At 46.5% G+C, this 17,690-nt stretch overlaps 1 protein-coding gene across 4 annotated transcripts in view; it reads left to right on the top strand.

Moving 5' to 3' along the window:
• The window catches only part of LOC131408217 (ral guanine nucleotide dissociation stimulator-like), a 270,220-nt gene that overhangs the window by 101,667 nt on the left and 150,863 nt on the right, over window positions 1-17,690 (top strand). For 3 of the 4 annotated variants that reach the window (XR_009220705.1, XR_009220706.1, XM_058544753.1), the window contains exon 1: window positions 147-204. The exons of the other annotated variant lie outside the window; for it this stretch is intronic. The gene's annotated coding sequence lies outside the window, so the exon portion shown is untranslated. Of the gene's footprint in view, window positions 1-146; window positions 205-17,690 lie in introns of those variants that run through there. 4 annotated transcript variants of the gene reach the window in all.

The raw sequence follows: 17,690 nt of genomic DNA, 5'->3' as shown, positions 1-17,690 counted from the left end.
ACGAGTAACATCTGATGGAACAATGGAGCACACTCCAGGGGCGTGGAGCCTCAGCCCTCATGTGTTACTGCCTCCTGCTGCCTCCCTGGGATGGTTTCTCAGCTGCTCGCTCCCCAAACGCCGGCACCCCAGAACCCATGACCTCATCTACCCTCTGTCTGGGAGGAAATGGGTTCAGTCAGCCAGGAAGACACACCTCCCACTGTGAGTCACCCTCCACCCTCTGCAGGGGCCTCGGGGTAGGTGCAGAAAGGGTGAGTGCAGTGCACACCCGATGGTGTCTCAGGGCAGAGTGAGAAGACAGTGTCTGGCACTAGGTGGGTGACTCAGCTCGGGCATCTTGCCCACCCCTCATCTAGGTACCAAGTGTATCATGGCACAGAGGTTAGAGGAGGTTGGAGGTTGAAATTGGGGGGTCGCCTGTCTGCCATGGGTGGGTTGGTGGGCTGTGAGAAGGGGAGGTCGACTTCCCCGACTCCACCCAGGGCCTTGCATTTTTCCCTTGCATCAGGCCCTACAAATCATGCATCCGACCCTCGTTAGAATCTATGTTTCCATTTTCCCATCCTCAGCTCAGAGTCCACGGTCCTCGTGTGATGTGGCCAAATGGCTCTGAACATCTGGTGAGCATGGTGAGATGAGGGGGGAGAGGCAATCACATCATTCGGTGCTGGGGTAGACAGCTGGTGAGGGGCGTCTAAGGGACAGAGAGCCAGCGCCTCCCAAGCTTTAATGTAAATGGCAATCGACTGGGATGTTGTGAAAGTGCAGATTCTGATTCCGGAGGTCTGGGCAGGGCCTGAAATTCTGCATTTCCAACATGCTCTTGCTTCATGGACCACAGTTTGAGTAGTGAATATCTACAAGGCTTAACCTAGGAGCAGCGTGGCCTCCAGACTCATGTGCAGTAAGCCCCTGTAGGAGCTCTTACAACAGGCAGAAGGAACGAATGCTTGGAACTGAGCTAGGATCCCACACTATGACGACCTACCCGGGACTCTGTGTCCCTGGACTCCAGCTGATAATGCGGGAATGCTTAGTCAATGTGGTCATCAGAAAAGTAACTAAAAACTCGCCCATAAATAACCTCACTCAATCCTCACAACCTGGCCAGGCAAGTATAAAAAGGCTGTTGTATAGATGAAGGAATGGAGGCACAGAGGATGGGGGGATGTACTCCAGGTTGCAACTGTCAAGTGGCAGAGGTAGGATCTGAACTCAGATCTAACTAAAGCCCTTCCCACTCTGCCAGCATCACTAAATTTAAGTTTCGAGGCTGGCATAGCTGTGACTGGAAGCTGCTCCCCCTGCCCGTCATGTGCCCCCTGGTCCTGCAGGAGCCTGGAGTGTGAGGTGTTGGGCCTGTGCCCTGTGTCCCCTGGCCAGCCTCCTCTGCACCCCTAGCCAGCAGTCACCTCTGCCTTCAGCCGCTCGATATTGATCTCCCCATCCTCGATCTGCTGCCGTAGCTGCTTGGCCACTGTCTTCTCGCCTCCACCATCTGCAGCAGGTGCAGGTACTCCTGCATCAGCGCTTCATGCTCCCTGGCCAGGGTCTGGTAGCTGTGGACAGTCAGACGTGGTAAGACACTGTCTTCTTGTCCCCCAGAGATCCAAGCAAAAGTGGGGCTCCCCCACTGACTGCTATTAGAAGATCCTGACTCCCAGACATGGTGCACAGGGCCTTGACCTGGCTGCTGTGCTGTTACTGACTGCTCTGGCCCCTTCTCCAACTCCTGTCTCACACTCTGACCTCTGGTCCCTCTAACTGATCCTGTTCTCTCTCCTCCCCCTCCAATCCACCCCCAGGCCTTTGTACAGGCTCACTCTCTTGTTAAGGGTAATGCATCTGGTAACTTTAAGTTAAAGTCAACTCTCAAATGGAAGAACAAAACCCAGATGGCAGCACATCTGTTTACAACACGGTTCACTGAATATTTTGAGCCCACTGTTGAGACCTACTACTCAGAGAAAGAGATTCCTTTCAAAATATGACTGCTCACTGGCAAGTGCTGTGATTCCCATGGAGAGACTGATGCTGGTGTGTGCCCCCCTCCACACACACACAGAAGTTAGGAAAAGTCTTATGACTCACATAATAGAGGTCTCTGAGGAGAGCAGGGCCAGAATCACATGCAGCTCTGAAATGGCTTGAGGGAGCAAAGAAAGGAGCCTGGCTTGGGTTTTTATTGTGGTTTGGGGTTTTAAACAAAAAATCTTCAATGAAATTTGTCAGTGATGGTAACGCATATTTTATTCAGAACCATTGTGATACGCAGAGACTCCAGCGGGGGAGAAATGAGGTTGGGCTCCACTCTAAATGCAGCATGGGCAAGTGGGTTTTCACAGCCACGCAGCATGGTGGGGGTCAGGGGATGGAAAATTACTAAGGGAAACTCAAGTGTTGGGGTTTCTGGCTAACCTGACCTTATAGGATTCTTACCAGATACAGGCCAGAGTGATCAGACACCACCTGAGGGATGGTGGAGGAGGAGGAGGAGCCTGAGCAGATCTCAAGTGTGATCAGACATTCGTGTGTGGGTTCTGGTTAAACTGACTTTGCAAGGTTGTTGCTAAAACTGGATTTTACAAGGAAGTGCACAGACAGGCATACAAGAAGGTTCAAGGGCCTGACTAAAGTTTGGTCAAACGAAAAATCTTTGCCAGGGCTGAGACCAGGGCAAGACTTTTGCACACAGACAGGGATTGTGTGGTTGGATCCAAAGCCAATGTCAGAGAACAGAGCCTCCGGACTTGTTCCTCAGCTTGTCCAGGTGTGGACACGAGAGGAAGAGGGAGAGGAGAGGCGTAAGCTGTCAGCATACATCAAAAAGTGCGGAGTCTGACCGCTCATTACAAGGACAAACATGCGTACAAAAATATGCATTCACAATGGCTTGTTTTTATAGAAAGAAACACCAACAGGAAGCTCAAGAATGATCAGAACTGTGCACTGGGGGTGGCTGGAGGGGACCCAGAAGTGTTGGCAGTGACTCTTCTGAGGTTAGACTTTTCTATCTTACAGATTTATCTAATATAAATAGAGAAATTTACACATACCATGTTTTCCCATTTCATAGCTTTTCTTTAATTTAAACTTCTGTACATAGGAAACCATTCTAAGATTTAATTCCTTTAGCACACTAATGGTTACAAAAGAGTAACCATACGAAATGACATTTTCATATCTCTCGCTAAGTAAAAGGACAAGCTGCATCCTAGTTTGTCCTCCACTGTATCTCACACAGGCAGGATTTTCAGGAGTCAGTGGCACATTATAATGCAAGAGGGGTTTGGGATTAGCTCCTTAAACATAGTGGGATTAGTTTGATTAATTTTCTTCACATCAATTAAAATAGAAATTCCATTGTTTTAGCTTTTTAAATCTCAATGTTCTCTAGGGACAAGCACATGCAAACACTGATGTAAAAATGAAAATGCACCTGAAAACTTCAACACATTCATTTCACATCTTGAGATTCTCTTGCCTAAAAACAAAAACTCTATTTAGTTCTACAATTTTCTTGCCTTACTGACATTATATCTCTCCATCAATTCACATTTTTAATCCCAAGAAACTCAAAATGTTATTTCTCATACAGGAAATAAAATTACAAAGAGCTAAGGGAAACCAGAAATATAGGGCTGCACTGCTCAATCGATACAGGAATCCAAAGCAAAGAAACACAAATATTGAGATCAGCACAGATAAGCTGCCTGCTTCCCACAGGACAGAAGGAAAGCCACATGCAGAAAGTTAAACACATTCTAAACTCTCCTGGTAGAGACAGAAGCCCTGGAGTGGGTCAGTCCCTGGTGCAGAAGGGTGGTGATACCTGAGCAGCCACAGGAATGGACTCTGGGAGCTCATACACCCTCCCCTGCCTGGGAAGGAAAAGAAGGGCTCCCTCTCTCAGCTTCCACTCTCACAAGTGAGGAGAATCTCGACAGGATGCAGTTTAATGTTGTAACTCAAATGAACCCTAAATTCATAAACTCTAATCCAGACACAGAACTCCTGACATTCACAGACTTTCTCAATGTGAACAAATTACACTCTGCGGGGCCCCTACACTGTGGGTGTAAAACTCCACCCTACGTGTAGACACAGGCTCAAGGGAAGCAAAGGGACAACCTCAGGAAGGGCAACAACTCCCTCCCCCTGTGCAGGTGCCTTCCCAGCTTTCCAGGGCTCTGTAGCTTCTCTCAGCAGAAAGCCTCCTTCTGCAGTGAGTATGAGCAGGGAGGACACCCAGGAAGAACGTGTGGGCCTCAAGTACTTCTCTGTGCAGGCTCAAGGGGGGCTTATCTTAGAGACCCTGACCCCAGGCCTCTGCTCCCAGTCACGTTTCTTTGGACCACAGTGACCTTGTAAATGGCAAACCCAGTATTTGAAGAATCCAGCAAATTCACACAAACCTACACTTTAAAGGAAAGGAGAGAAGAAAGTTGTAAAGCATTTTTCTAGTTCAACAAGAAAAGCCACATGTATTTATTACTTTCAGAAAATAATGTTAATTAACTATTTCCATGGAAAGACATTGTTTTATAAACAATTAATCATATTACAACTTGCTGTGCAATTGTAAGCCCTGGAATTCCATTTGAAAATACTGCATCACAAGGAAAAGAACAGAACTAACAATATGACTACACACGCTCAGGGGAGGCAGAAAGGGAAACAAGAATTTTTAACACATACAATGTAATACTAGAATCTTTTTTTTTCTGAAATTTACCTATTTCTTGCGTCTTTGGAAATATTTTATACTGCTTTTCAAGCCCACTGATTACATAAACTTTAACTTTTGAAAACCTGAGGCTCCACTAAGTGAGTAAATCTTTTCAAGGTGACAAACCCAGGGAGGGGCAGTGCAAACAGGCCAGAACACCCAAGAAAGTTGGCACAGAGGAACCTCCACTCCAAGGCCTTCCCATAGGATGTCTGTGCCAGGAGGGAGCCTGGGAGTAGCACAGGGAGTTCATAAGACAGATTCCAGGTGGCCATTCTCTGCTCTCCTCTCGTGGAAAAGAGCCACAGACAAACTATAAATCTCACAGTCAACTCAGCCAAAACCAAACTCCCACAGCTCCCCACCAAGCAGGACCTCCCCAAGTCTCCCCAGCTAAGTTTCTTGACTCAGGCCATAAACTCAGCACCGACTTCAAGTCCTCCCTCCCCAGCCCCACCCCTCACCACTTCCCATCTGTACACAGTCCTACTGTCTCGATCTCCAAACACACCCAGAATTCAACCTCCTCTCCCCACCCTGACCTACATCTCCAAGGCCTCTTGCCTGGCTTATTGCAACAGCACCCTAACTGGTCTCCTTGCCTCTGCCCCGGCCCCTCTGTGGTATGTTCTCAACAGAGCAGCCAGATCAAGTCTGCTAAACCTAAGTCCAGCCATGTTACTCCTGCTCTCAAAACCTTCCAAAGGGTCACCATGTCATTCAGAATAAATCAATGCCCGAGTCCTCGTTATGACCAACAAGGGCCGACGATTGGGCCAAAGTCACAACTCTGCTTTCAGCTCCTGCTGCCGTCACCGGATGTGCCCTGGCCACACTGGCCTCCTTGCTGCTCCCAGAGCAGGCCACTTGCTCTTCCTCCTGCACTGCTTTTGGAGCTTGTTCAAAATCTACCTCTGCGGTGAGACCTTTCCTGGTCCTCCTGGCTACAACTCCACCCCCCTCCAGCCTGGCACACATCACTCTCCCACATGAGCCACACCATTGGTGTCACATCTAGAACGTCACCCAGGGCATGCTTTTTGTGTTTTGCTCACTTCTCTGGCACAAGGGTCTAGGACAATGCATGAACCAAACCTTGCGCTCAATAAGAAATGTAGCTTAATGAATGGATAACTATAAAAACTACCAGGAACTGCCTAACCCTTGGGCAAGGGAGGCCGAATCTGTAAGAACACCAGGGTCCAGGAGAGGCTGATCCATTAATCAGCCCTAAAAGGACGCACAGCATCATGTTAGAAAGAAAACTCCCCACCCCATCCTACAAATACCGTACATGTTCTTATCAGCATCAACAGAGGCCTTCAAACACAAACACCTTTTCTACTTTGAAGCAGCCTTCCGTGTCTCATTACCACTTATCGCATGTCTTTTCCTGACTTTACCGTGATGACTTTCATATCTAAGGTAATATGACTGATATTAAACTGTGTTTTCTACCTTAACCAAGTCTTTCCTGGGAATGGTCGTAGGTATGTAAGCGGTAATAACCTGAGAACAGATGGAGAAGTAAATAATTCTATTCCTTCCCCCACCATGTGCCCCCAGCAAACAGTGCATCACTGTCTGATTCTTTATCTTTTTTAAACAAACGTCACCAGAAATACATCTGCTGAACATGCTCCTTTGGAAGTCAGCCACCTCACGTTTAAGTGGCCAGATGCCACAAACCATTGAAATATTGCCTACTAGTCTACTGTACCGTTCCCAAACTGAGATTTCAGTAAACTTATGTTGCAGCTGCCAGGAAAAGAAAAAGGAATTAAAAACAATGCCACCCTGCCGCCTGGTCAGCCTGCTTCGAGGTTCAGCCTGAGGCAGGCGGCACTCTGTGCTCAGGCCCTCTGGGCCATTCCAGCAGGTGAGTCAGCACCGGGCACTGTGTGGCCTTGGTCTGTGCCACCATCTCTGCTCTGGGTGCCTCGGGCCACTACGGCCTCCCCATGGCCACCAGCACCCACCTTATGGCCTCCACCACCCTCTCAGTCCCACCCCATGACCACCGTGCTCTCCATTGATTTGGGCTGAGGCCTACAATGTCGGGAAACAGGGTATTCTGGAAACGCTCTTCCTTAGGTCACTATCTTCTGGCATTTGCTGTGACTTTTCTGCTCTTTTGATGGCAGTGAGCCTGCCTTGATCTCTGTGATCAGGAATGTGGCTGAGCAAAAGCCGCTTGTACCTCCGGGATGGACGCACCTCCCAGATGCTCTGTTGCTAGATGGGTCCTGGCAGTGCAGGGAAAGGTGGCTCTGCACTGGAGGTGAGTCCTGGAGAGGCATCTGACAGTGGACTCTGCATTTGACAGCATCCTGGGTGGTGGAGGGCGTGGCCCACTCCTCACCCGAGGGCTTACCCTGGGGACTCTGGGAAGGGGCTCTCTCTTCACTTCTTCCTTGGGCTCCGACAGCATGGTGAGGAGTTTGCCTGTCCCCTGGCTTGGCTCCCTTCATGAGGGCTTCTGGAATTCAGCCAGTTCAGTGAGTCCTTTCCTGCGGACTCCGCACTGGAGGTCCCAAAACAGTGCACTGAACACATTTTACTTTGAAAATCTCCTGGCAGATCCTTTTGTTTTGCATTGCAGTTTCTTGTTGTATTTTGAAAGAGCTGAATGCCACTTGTCTGTAGAATTATTGAAGATTTACAGTGGTTTGTTCTAAGTTGGAAGTTGTTACAATCTATCCAAAGAACTAGTAATGTGAGCTTGTTTCAGAGGTCAGCCACCCTGCTTTCTTGACAGTTCCTTCAGAGCCTGTGTCCCATAAGTTTTGTTACTGTTTTTGAGAATGAGGCAAAGCACTGCAGTGAAGGTTGCTCTTGGCATGTGTCATTGTTTAACGTGGTCTGGGGACAAAGGAGGTGGTGGTCCTTTGGTAACTAGTCACAAAGCATTGAGAAAGGTTAGAAGGTCATGTTGCTTGGAACTCCCTGAGGACCTAGTATCCACCTGGTCTGGTCCACAGCGGACTCAGGGGGGCTAGATGAACTCAGGTGGAGCAGAAAGCCCTTGAGAGAGACCCCCCAAACCCCCATGTGCAGAGTTTGGTCTAAATAGAGAATTTACCTTAATGAGGAGAAGAGATGATGAAGTGTCTTGGTCAGTACCTTGCAGGGGCTTGTTGCTTTGTACAGAGAACAGCTTTCCTCCTGGTAAGGGGAGGACAGGAGGAACACGCAACCACAACCCTTGGGGCTGACCTTCTCCTGGCGGCAGTCCTGCATACCTCAGCTACTTGAGCAGAGCTGGGGCCAGACGCCCCGCTGAGTGCCTGGGAGGCTCTGCTGTCCGACACCTGGCCTGGCTTTGAAATAGGGGGACCAACCCTCGCCGTTTTAGCACTGCGTCCCATGGACAGCAGGAGGGTTGGGTAGCCATGAGCTTCTAGGAACTATTTCTGAGGCTTCCTGAAGCCTTTCCTGTTGTCTTAATGCCATCCTGTGCTATCTGCCCGAATGTCTGTGTCCCTACAGGGCACTTACCACAGCCTGGGAGGAGGTATTCACCTTTCTTCCTCTTCTGCCTTAGATGGTCAGTTTCTTAAGGTAGAAGGTGGGTCTTTCATCTTTCTATTCCAGTAATAACTTGCAAGCAGAAGGTGCTTCTTAAATCTTTACTAAAGGTTTAAATGGGTAAATTGGCTACAGGTGTTGGTGTTCCCAAAAACACTTGTTTTGTTTCTATACTTGATTATTTTAGGGGTAGACATTTAATCCTTTCTTTCTAGTTACTTTTTCATTTATCCTTGCAGGCTCCACATAAAGGGCTCAATGTCTGGTTCAGTGGTTAAAAGCTGTTCACAGGGATGACTGGACCCCACTAAGCATTCTTTCGTCTGTAGTGAACGTTTCACCAAAAAAAGCTCTTGGAAAGGCTGGATGGTCAGTATTACATGCTCAAACCATGGCCGTGCCCTCCATCTTCCACCTGATTGAGAAGGGGGGGCTGAAGTCCGTGGCTGCCCCAGGAGAAAGGACACCAGGAAGGCCACCGGGGACCTAAGGAACATGCGAGTGAAGCAGATGGGAAAGGAGCTGCAGGTTCATCGTTGTCCTTGAGGGAAAACCTGAGGGCCTAGCAGGGCTCCCGCAAGTTGAAGCGAGCCACTGTGCAGGGTGAACCTGCACCCAGGGCTGCCCAGGAAGCCGCCAGTCAGGAGCAGGTGCAGAGTCTCTGGAAGGATCTCCAGGATACAGTGTGGCCTCCACAGCATCAGGCAGCCAGGGAGATGCAAACATGTCTGCTATGGATGCTGACAATGAGACCCCCCTCTTCCCTGCCAGGGCCTCTTAGGTAAGAGTGGCATTTCCGTGGGTGACTTTATCCCTCAGGATCTGGGGTGTGCAGATTTATTGGCTGGCAACTTTCTTACACTTTCTTCTCAGAGCACACTCGAGAAAGGTCATCTGTCCCCCACGAGGCTGTTGACCGAAAGAGGTTGAAGAGAGATGTGGAGACCAGCTGCAGCGGGACCAGCCTTGTGCCTGACTAGGGCTTGGCCCAGAACCCCCAAGTTCATCATTCACAATGATGCCTCAGAAAGCCTCCCAGAGCCCCTCCACCCTCCAACAGATGTCACCTTAAAGCCAGACACAGAAGCTGTGCAGAGCAAGCACAGCAACACCGGCCCCACGTCTCTCAGAAAGGTCATCCTGTCAGCACTGGGGGCCCAAGAACTCCTCAACTCGCTGCACTCCTACTGCTTCTGCTCCCCGGGGAACAGGAGCACGGGTGCCACCTGTGGGAGCAGGTGGAGAAGAATGGTGAGCTGAAGAGGGGCAGCTGCCGACAGCCAGGTGCACACGCTGCAGGAGGAGCTGGACGAGCTGAAGGGAGGGGGCTCCCTGCCTTAGCAGCCTGGTGCTCCCCGCCAAGGTCAGTGCCCGTGCTCGGGGCTCCCCCACTGCCTGCTCATCATGAGGGGTTTCCTGCTATGCAGCAGACTGCCACTGACCACTTCTTTGTGCAGCATGCCTGCTGCTGTCTTGGGAGAAGGCTCTGCTGGTAGCCGCCCCTTGCAGACAGGGAGCCCAGGCTGCAGAGCTCACCCCGCCAGTTCTAGGGTGCTCGAGAGGCAGAGGTAGTTGTCAAGGTTTAGCCGCTGGGAAAGGAGGCATTGCAGGTCTGCTGGGAAAGCCAGACCTACACAATGAACGGTGCCTGGATCCTTGTTTTTCCACTTGAACAGGAGAAAATCAGCTTCTGTTGCATCCCTCACACAAATGTAAATTCCAATGAGTTAGGATCTAAATGTGAAATAAAATCGACATAGTAACTATTAGAAAAGTTATAGGAGACTCTTAAAGTCATGGGGAGGTTCTTTCCATTCATGTTTTAATGAATATCCTTGAACTGAAGTCATTTTGAACATTTTACTAATTTCTTTAAAATTTTAAACATCTTTTTGAGTAGAGTACATTCTCTTTTGTAAATATTAAAGCACTACAGAAATATATAAAGTAAGAAGTGGTAAAAACTCCTATTTCTCACCTACCTCCCAACTTTTATTCCTTGTTGGTAGTAAAATTTGGTGTGTAATCTCCTCAACTCTTCCCTGTGCTTTACATGCATATTTCTCCACCTGTACGAATAGGTTGGATATATTTTTGGTGTGTTTATTGGCTATGTTTCTGATTTTCCCGCTCTCTTACAGTTTAGTAGTTGTAAACATTGGTTTCTCGATATTCCTTATGTATTGAGGGTACCATCTTTTGCCTGTTATACATCCATGGAAAACATTTCCCTACCACATAGTTCATTTAATCTGGATCAGTGCTCGTCTTCCCAGATGTCAGTAACACTTCAGGAGGGAAACGGCTCTATGTGACTGGCTGTTCAGGATCTCCGGGACCCTCAGGGCAACAACCATTAGGACAACACAAAACAAGAAACAAAACCCATCCTGCGTGTTTCCAGATGCATTCTGGTGGAAGGACAGCTCCAGTTGAGGACCGCTGATGTCTTGGTCAGAGTTATCCACTATGTTCTCCTATCACGTTAAAGCAGTTTCGGTAGTTTCTTGTACCTGATGGTACAGTTTGGTGCCTTTGTCTGTTCCTCTTGGTCAGACTGCACAAGGTTTCTCACTGTTACAGGTCTTTCCAGAGAGCCAGCCCTTAACTCCATTGCTTAGGTCTGCATTGTTTTTCCCGCCTCGTGAATCCTCACTTCATTCTGCTGTTGTTGGTTTTATTGTGGTGTTATTCTGGCTCCTGGAGGGAAGTGCTCAGCTTCTTCGTGTAGAGTTGATATTCCCTGATACCTGCAGTGGAGGCTGTGTCTCTTCTGTCCCTTAGTCTCCACGCCATGGATTTGCCTCATGCTGCTCTCAGTGCTGCTCATTTCTAAAGAGTTTGTCCTGTCTGTCTGGATCCCCTCTGTAACCTGAGAGATTTAGAAGGGTGTGGACAGATTTTCAAGTGGATAGGTTGGGGAGGGGAGCCAATATTTTGTGATTATTTTTTATTTTTATTGCTTTAAGGTCCCGTAATATGGTTACTTATAGATTTCTGCTTTTTGGACTCTTTAGAGATTTCACTGTGGCTTAGCACACAGTCCATTGTGGTGACTGTTTCATTGTGGTTTGAGAAGAATGTTTCCTCTCCACTAGTTTCTTATGTTGTTGTCCCTCAGGCTGAGGCTAGATCTAGCTTTTTTGTGTTTATCAACAGATCTGTTTCCTAACTTATTGTATCACTTAAGGGGAAGAGGAAAGTGACTGAATTGACTTAGTATAAGGAAATAGGAGGCTATCAGATAATGGACTATCTCATACACAAGATTTTTTGCCCAAACCTCAAGGTAAACACTAAAGAAATAATCAAAGCAAAACCACATATGATAAACAAAGAGAAAACTAGAAGAATCATAAGACAGAACAACCAAACTGAATTGGCAGTCCAAAACAAATGGGACAAGAAACAAAGGAAATGCAAAGGAACCAGAAAATAAGTGACAAAACAGCAACATTAAGCCCTCATATATCAATAATTACCCTAAATGTAAATGGATTGAACTCTCCAATCAAAAGATACAGAGTGGCAGGATGGATTAAAAAGAAAGGCCCAACAATATGCTGCCTTCAGGAAACACATCTTAGCACTAAAGACAAGCACAGGGTCAGAGTCAAAGGATGGAAGACAATACTCCAAGCTAATGGCAAACAAAAGAAAGCAGGTGTTGCCATACTCATATCAGACAAAGTAGACTTCAAGATAAAACAGGTTAAGAAAGACAAAGAAGGGAAATATATAATGATAAAAGGGACACTACATCAAGAAGACATATCACTTATAAATATATATGCACCCAACATAGGAGTACCAATGTACATAAAGCAACTATTAACAAACCTAAAATGAGAAATCAACAACAACACAATAATAGTAGGAGATCTTAACACCCCACTTACAGCAATGGATAGATCATCCAGACAAAAAGTTAATAAAGAAATATTAGACTTAAATGAAAAACTGGACGAGATGGACCTAGTAGACATATACAGAGCACTCCATCCAAAAACAGCTGACTACACATTCTTCTCAAGCGCGCATGGAACATTCTCTAGGATAGACCATATGTTGGGAAACAAAGCAAGCCTCAATAAATTTAAGAAGATTGAAATCATAACAAGCATCTTTTCAGACCATAAGGCTATGAAACTGGAAATGAACCACGAAAATAAAACTGGGAAAGTGACAAAAATTTGGAGATTAAACAACATGCTACTGAACAACCAATGGATCATTGATGAAATTAAAGGAGAAATCAAAAACTATCTGGAAACAAACGAAAATGATAACATGCCATATCAAACCATATGGGATGCAGCAAAAGCGGTCCTGAGAGGGAAACTCATAGCGATACAAGCTGCTATTTTTTTTTAAGTAAACACTCTTTTCCTTTATCCCTGTCTTCTCCTCTGGTACTTTAATAATGCTTATCTATTTCTTTTCATGGTATCCCATAATTCACACTGCCTTTCCCCATTCCTATGCAGTACCGTTTTTCTTTTTGTTTCTTTGACTGGATGATTTCAAACGACACATCTTCTAGTTCACTAATTATTTCTTGTACATGGTTGAATCTGATTTAGAAACTTTCTATTAAATTCTTCAGTTCAGTCGTTGTGTTCTTCAATTCTAGGATTTCTGTTTGTTTTTCCTTAATGATTTCTGTTTCTATAATGAACTTCTCACTTGTTCATGTGCTGTTTCCTTATTTCATTTAGTAGTCTATCTATGTTTCCTTAGAGTTTTATGAATTTCTCAAAGAGGGTTGTTCTGAAACCTTTGTGTCATAGTTCCTATATCTCCATTGCTTGGTCGGTCATTGGAGTTTTATTCTTTTTCTTTGGTGGTGTCATGAGTCTTTGATTATTCATGATCCTTGTGGCCTTCCATTGGTGTCTGCAAATTTGAGGAAGTAGGCACCTCTTCCAGTCTTTACAGAATGGCTTTAGCAAACCAAAGCCTTCATAGTCATCCCATCTAGGGGTCCTGGGTAGGCCATCTGGTGGTGTCCAGGGGCAAGCTTGCTGCTGGAGTCCTTGGACAGCCTGGTACTGGGGTGAGTGGAAAGCTTGGGTCTATGGTATTGTGTCTGGCCCTGGGCACTGCTGGGACCCTGAGATCATGAGTAGCCCCACTGGAGCCTGTTTTGGCAGGTCCTCTTTGAGAGCCTGCAGCCACAGGAGTCATCCAGGGCCATGAGAGTTCTCCAAGGCTGGGATGAGCTGAGAGCCTTGGTTCATGGGAGACTGCCAGGAGCCTGGCGCCACGAGAGACAGCTTGTGCTGTGGTAGGCCAGAAGTCTGGATTCCTGGGAGCCTGCTGGGATCCTGGGGCCACAGGAGCTGCCTGAAGCTGCAGAAGCCAGCAGGCACTGGATCAAGATGGAAGCCTGGGTTCATGGGAACCTGCCGGTGCCTGGTGCCATGGGAGCTGCCTGGGGCCGCCTGAGTCAGCAAGCACCTGGGTAAACTGGGGGCCTGGTTTTGTGGGAGCCTACAAGGAGCCTCGTTCCATAAGAGCTGTCTACAGCTGCTGGAACTGGCAGGTGGTGTGGTGAGCCATGGGCCTGAGTTCCCAGCAGCCCCCTGGGAGCCTGGTGTCATGGAATCTACCTGGGTTGCTGGAGCCAGCAAGTGCTGGAGTGACCTGGGGTCTTGGGTTTGTGGGAGCCCACTGGGGTCTTGGGTTTGCCCTGTTACAGAAGCTGCCTGTGACTGAGTGTTGCCTGTGGCTGCCTGGCATACACAGGACCTTGGGTGAGCCAGGGTCTGGATTCACCAGAGCCCACCAGGAGCCTGGTGCCAAGGACACCACTTGTGGTCACAAGAGCCACCTTGGGCTGTTGAAGATGGCAGCTCCTAGGCTGAGATGGGGCCCTGGGTTCCCAGGAGCCTGGTGGGAGCCTGGTGTCAAGGATGCTGCTTGAGGCCACCAGAGCTGGCATGCTCCAGGGTGAGCCAGGGGCCTGGATTTGCAGAAGCCTGCAGGGAGCCAGCTAGGTCCACGGGAGTCAGCCTGGCGCTGGGGCAGGCTGGCTAAGGTCAGGCAGAGTGGAGATGTCCCTTCTCATTGGGAGGTGTTTGATTACTGATTCAATCTGCTTATTTGTTACTGGTCTATTCAAGATTTCTATTTCTTCATGATTCAGCTTTTGTAGGTTGTTTCTAGGAATTTATCTATTTCGTCTAGGTTATGCAATTTATGAGTGTACACTAGTTCAGAATAGTCTCTTCTGATCTGTTTCTTTCTGAAGCATCTGTTGCAATGCCTCCTCTTTCATTTCTGATTTAGCTTGAGTCATCTTTCTTTGTTTTCCTAGATATTTTATCTAAGGGTTTCTCAATTTTATTTTTTCCAAAACTCAACTTTTACTTTTATTAATCGTCCATACTGTCTTTCACTTTTTTTCCACTCTCCTCTTGGTGACTTCCATCCTTCTGCTAACTTTGGGTTTCATTTTTTCTTTTTTTAATGTTGTGTGTTGTAAGTCAGGTTGTTTCTTTGACATCTTTCTTCTCTTGTAATGTACAAGTTTATCACTATAAATTTTCCTCTTAGTACTACTTTTGCTGCAGCCTATAAGTTTTGGTGTGTTTATTGTTTCTTTTTTTTTTTTTAAAGATTTATTTATTTATTTTCGCCCCAAAGCCCCAGTAGATAGTTGTATGTCATAGTTGCACAGCTTTCTAGTTCCCGTATGTGGGACGCGGCCTCAGCGTGGCCGGAGAAGCGGTGCGTCGGTGTGTGCCCGGGATCCGAACCCGGGCCACCAGTATCAGAGAGCACGCACTTAACTGCTAAGCCACAGGGCCGGCCCATATTGTTGCTTTTTGTGTGTGTGTGATGAAGATTGGCCCTGTGCTAACATCTGCCAATCCTCTTTTATTTTATTTTTTGCTGAGGAAGACTGGCCCTGGGCTAACATCCGTGCCCATCTTCCTCCACTTTATATGGGATGCCGCCACAGCATAGCTTGCCAAGTGGTGCGTTGGTGTGCACCCGGGAACTGAGCTGGCGAACTACGGGCCGCCGCAGTGGAGCGCACGCACTTAACCGCTTGTGCCACCAGGCCGGTCCCTATTGTTTCTTTTTGTATGTTTTGAGCTGTTTTCTAATTTCCTTTTTGATTTCTTCTTTGATCTACATTTTTTGTGTGTGAAGAAGATCAGCCCTGAGCTAACATCCACGCCAATCCTCCTCTTTTTGCTCAGGAAGACCGGCCCTGAGCTATCATCCTTGCCCATATTCCTCCACTTTATATGGGATGCCACTACAGCATGGCCTGACAAGCATGGGTTGGTGCGTGCCCAGGATCCGAACCCAGGCTGCCAGCAGCGGAACACATGCACTTAACCACTACAGCACCTGTCTGCACCCTGATCTACTTTTAAGTTTAAGAGTTTTTGTTGAACTTCCACATATTATGAATGTTCCAGTTTTCCTTCTGTTATTGACTTCTAGTTTCATGCCATTGTGTTTAGAAAAGTTACTTGGTATTATTTCAGTCTTCTTTAATCTTGTTAAGACTTGTTTTGTGACCTAACATGTGATCTGTTCTGGAAAATAGTCTGTGTGCCCTTGAGAAGAGTGTACATTTGGTTGCTGTCCAGTAAAATATTCTGTGTGTGTCTGATAGGTCCATTTAGTATTTAATGTTTTCATGTCTGCTATTTCCTGATTTTCTGTATGGATATTCTATCCGTTAAAAGTGGTCTTTGAAGTCTCCTACTATTTGCAACTTATATACGTGAGAAGGCTCTTATATTGGGTATATATAAAGATCTCTTAGAACTGAATTATAAAAGACAAGTCAATGAAACGGGGTAAGCAACTGGAATAGACATGTCTCCAGGAAATACATAGATGGCCAATAAGCACAAGATAGTTGCTCAGTATCATTAATTATTAGGAAAATACAAATTCAAAGCACAATGTGATACTATTTCACGCTCAAAATGAAGGCTATATTCAACATAATGGAAAATAACAAGTGTTGGTAAAGATGTGGAGAAAGGGAAACCCACATACATTACTGGTGGGAAAGTAAAATGATGCAGCCACTGCAGAAAACAGCTTGGCATTTTCTAAAATCTTAAACTTAGAATTACCATTGACCTGGAGAGGCCCATGGTAGATATGTCCAAAAGAGCAAACTTGCCCATAGACATTCAAAGTAACAGTGTTCACAATGGTCCAAAAGTGAAACAAACCCAAATTTCTAGCCAGTTATCACTGCATAAACCAAATGTGGCCTATTCATAATATAGGATATTATAAGCCATAAAAAAGAATTAAGTACTGCTACATGCTCGGCCATGGGTGAATCTTGAAACATGTGTGCTCACTGAAGCCATCCACAAAGGCAATAGATAACAGGATGCCATTTGAATGAAATGTCCAGAATAGGAAAATCCATAGAGGGAGAAAACAGATGAGTTGTTTCCATGGGTTTGGGTTAGCAGAAAATAGATTGTGAATGAGTATGGGTTTGTTTGGGGGTGTTGAAAATGTTCTGGAATTAGATAGTGTTGATAGCCACACGACATAATCATTGTGCTAAAAGCCACAGAAATGTATACTTTGAAATGCTTAAAACGGTGTATTCTATGTTAAGCAGATTTTCCACATAAAAATTTTGAATTTTTTAAGTTAATCAGGGTATTGGTTAATTTTAAGTTGCCTGGTATATTTAATAAGTGTAATTAATGGAGTTATTAGGGGTAGGGCAAGTTGTAGCCAAGAGAGTAAACATCCGACGAGGGCTATAGTAACAAATCCTATGACTATACAAGCAACAGTCTAAAATCCAGTCCATTTCCATTGTCCCCAACTTGGAGAGACCAGCCATGAAAATAGGTCAGTGATCTCGGGGGCCTTTGGTATCTATTCAAAGATTTGGGTAATATTATGCAATATTTTAACCTCTTGGGCCATTTGGTGGAGGTAGGTTTGAACTTCTCTGTTGATGTACACTCAGCAAGTGTGGTTCTAGGAAAGGCACCAACCCCTCCATCCTTGGCCGGTATAGACAGTCTAGGGCCAGGCCATTTTCTAAAACCATTTAGGCGAGAGACTCATGAGTGTGTTGTTCAGGGGTTAGGATATGTTCTTATGGAGTTGTTGTCCATGTTCTGTTAAGGTTGTTGATACTTCTTAGTTGCCTCAGTTTCCTGATTTTGTGTGGGTAGGGCCACCGCACCTGTGCCCAGTCCAGTCAGTCAATCCCAGTAGAACTGAAAACCCAGTGCTATAGGACTGACATTGTTTCTATGGGTTGTTGGTAGCCCGTCAGAGCAGGAAACTCAGGGGACCTGCGACCTGAGAGAAGCAGGCTGAGAGAGAAACAATAGTGCATTGCACAATACAGCCTGGAGAAAGCTGCTCACAGGGTTGGAGAAGAGAGACGCTCACTGGGTGAGAGCCTTGTGAT

This window comes from Diceros bicornis, chromosome 7 (assembly GCF_020826845.1).
Source record: "Diceros bicornis minor isolate mBicDic1 chromosome 7, mDicBic1.mat.cur, whole genome shotgun sequence".
Lineage (NCBI taxonomy): Eukaryota > Metazoa > Chordata > Mammalia > Perissodactyla > Rhinocerotidae > Diceros > Diceros bicornis.
This window is presented reverse-complemented; position numbering and strand designations above follow the sequence as displayed.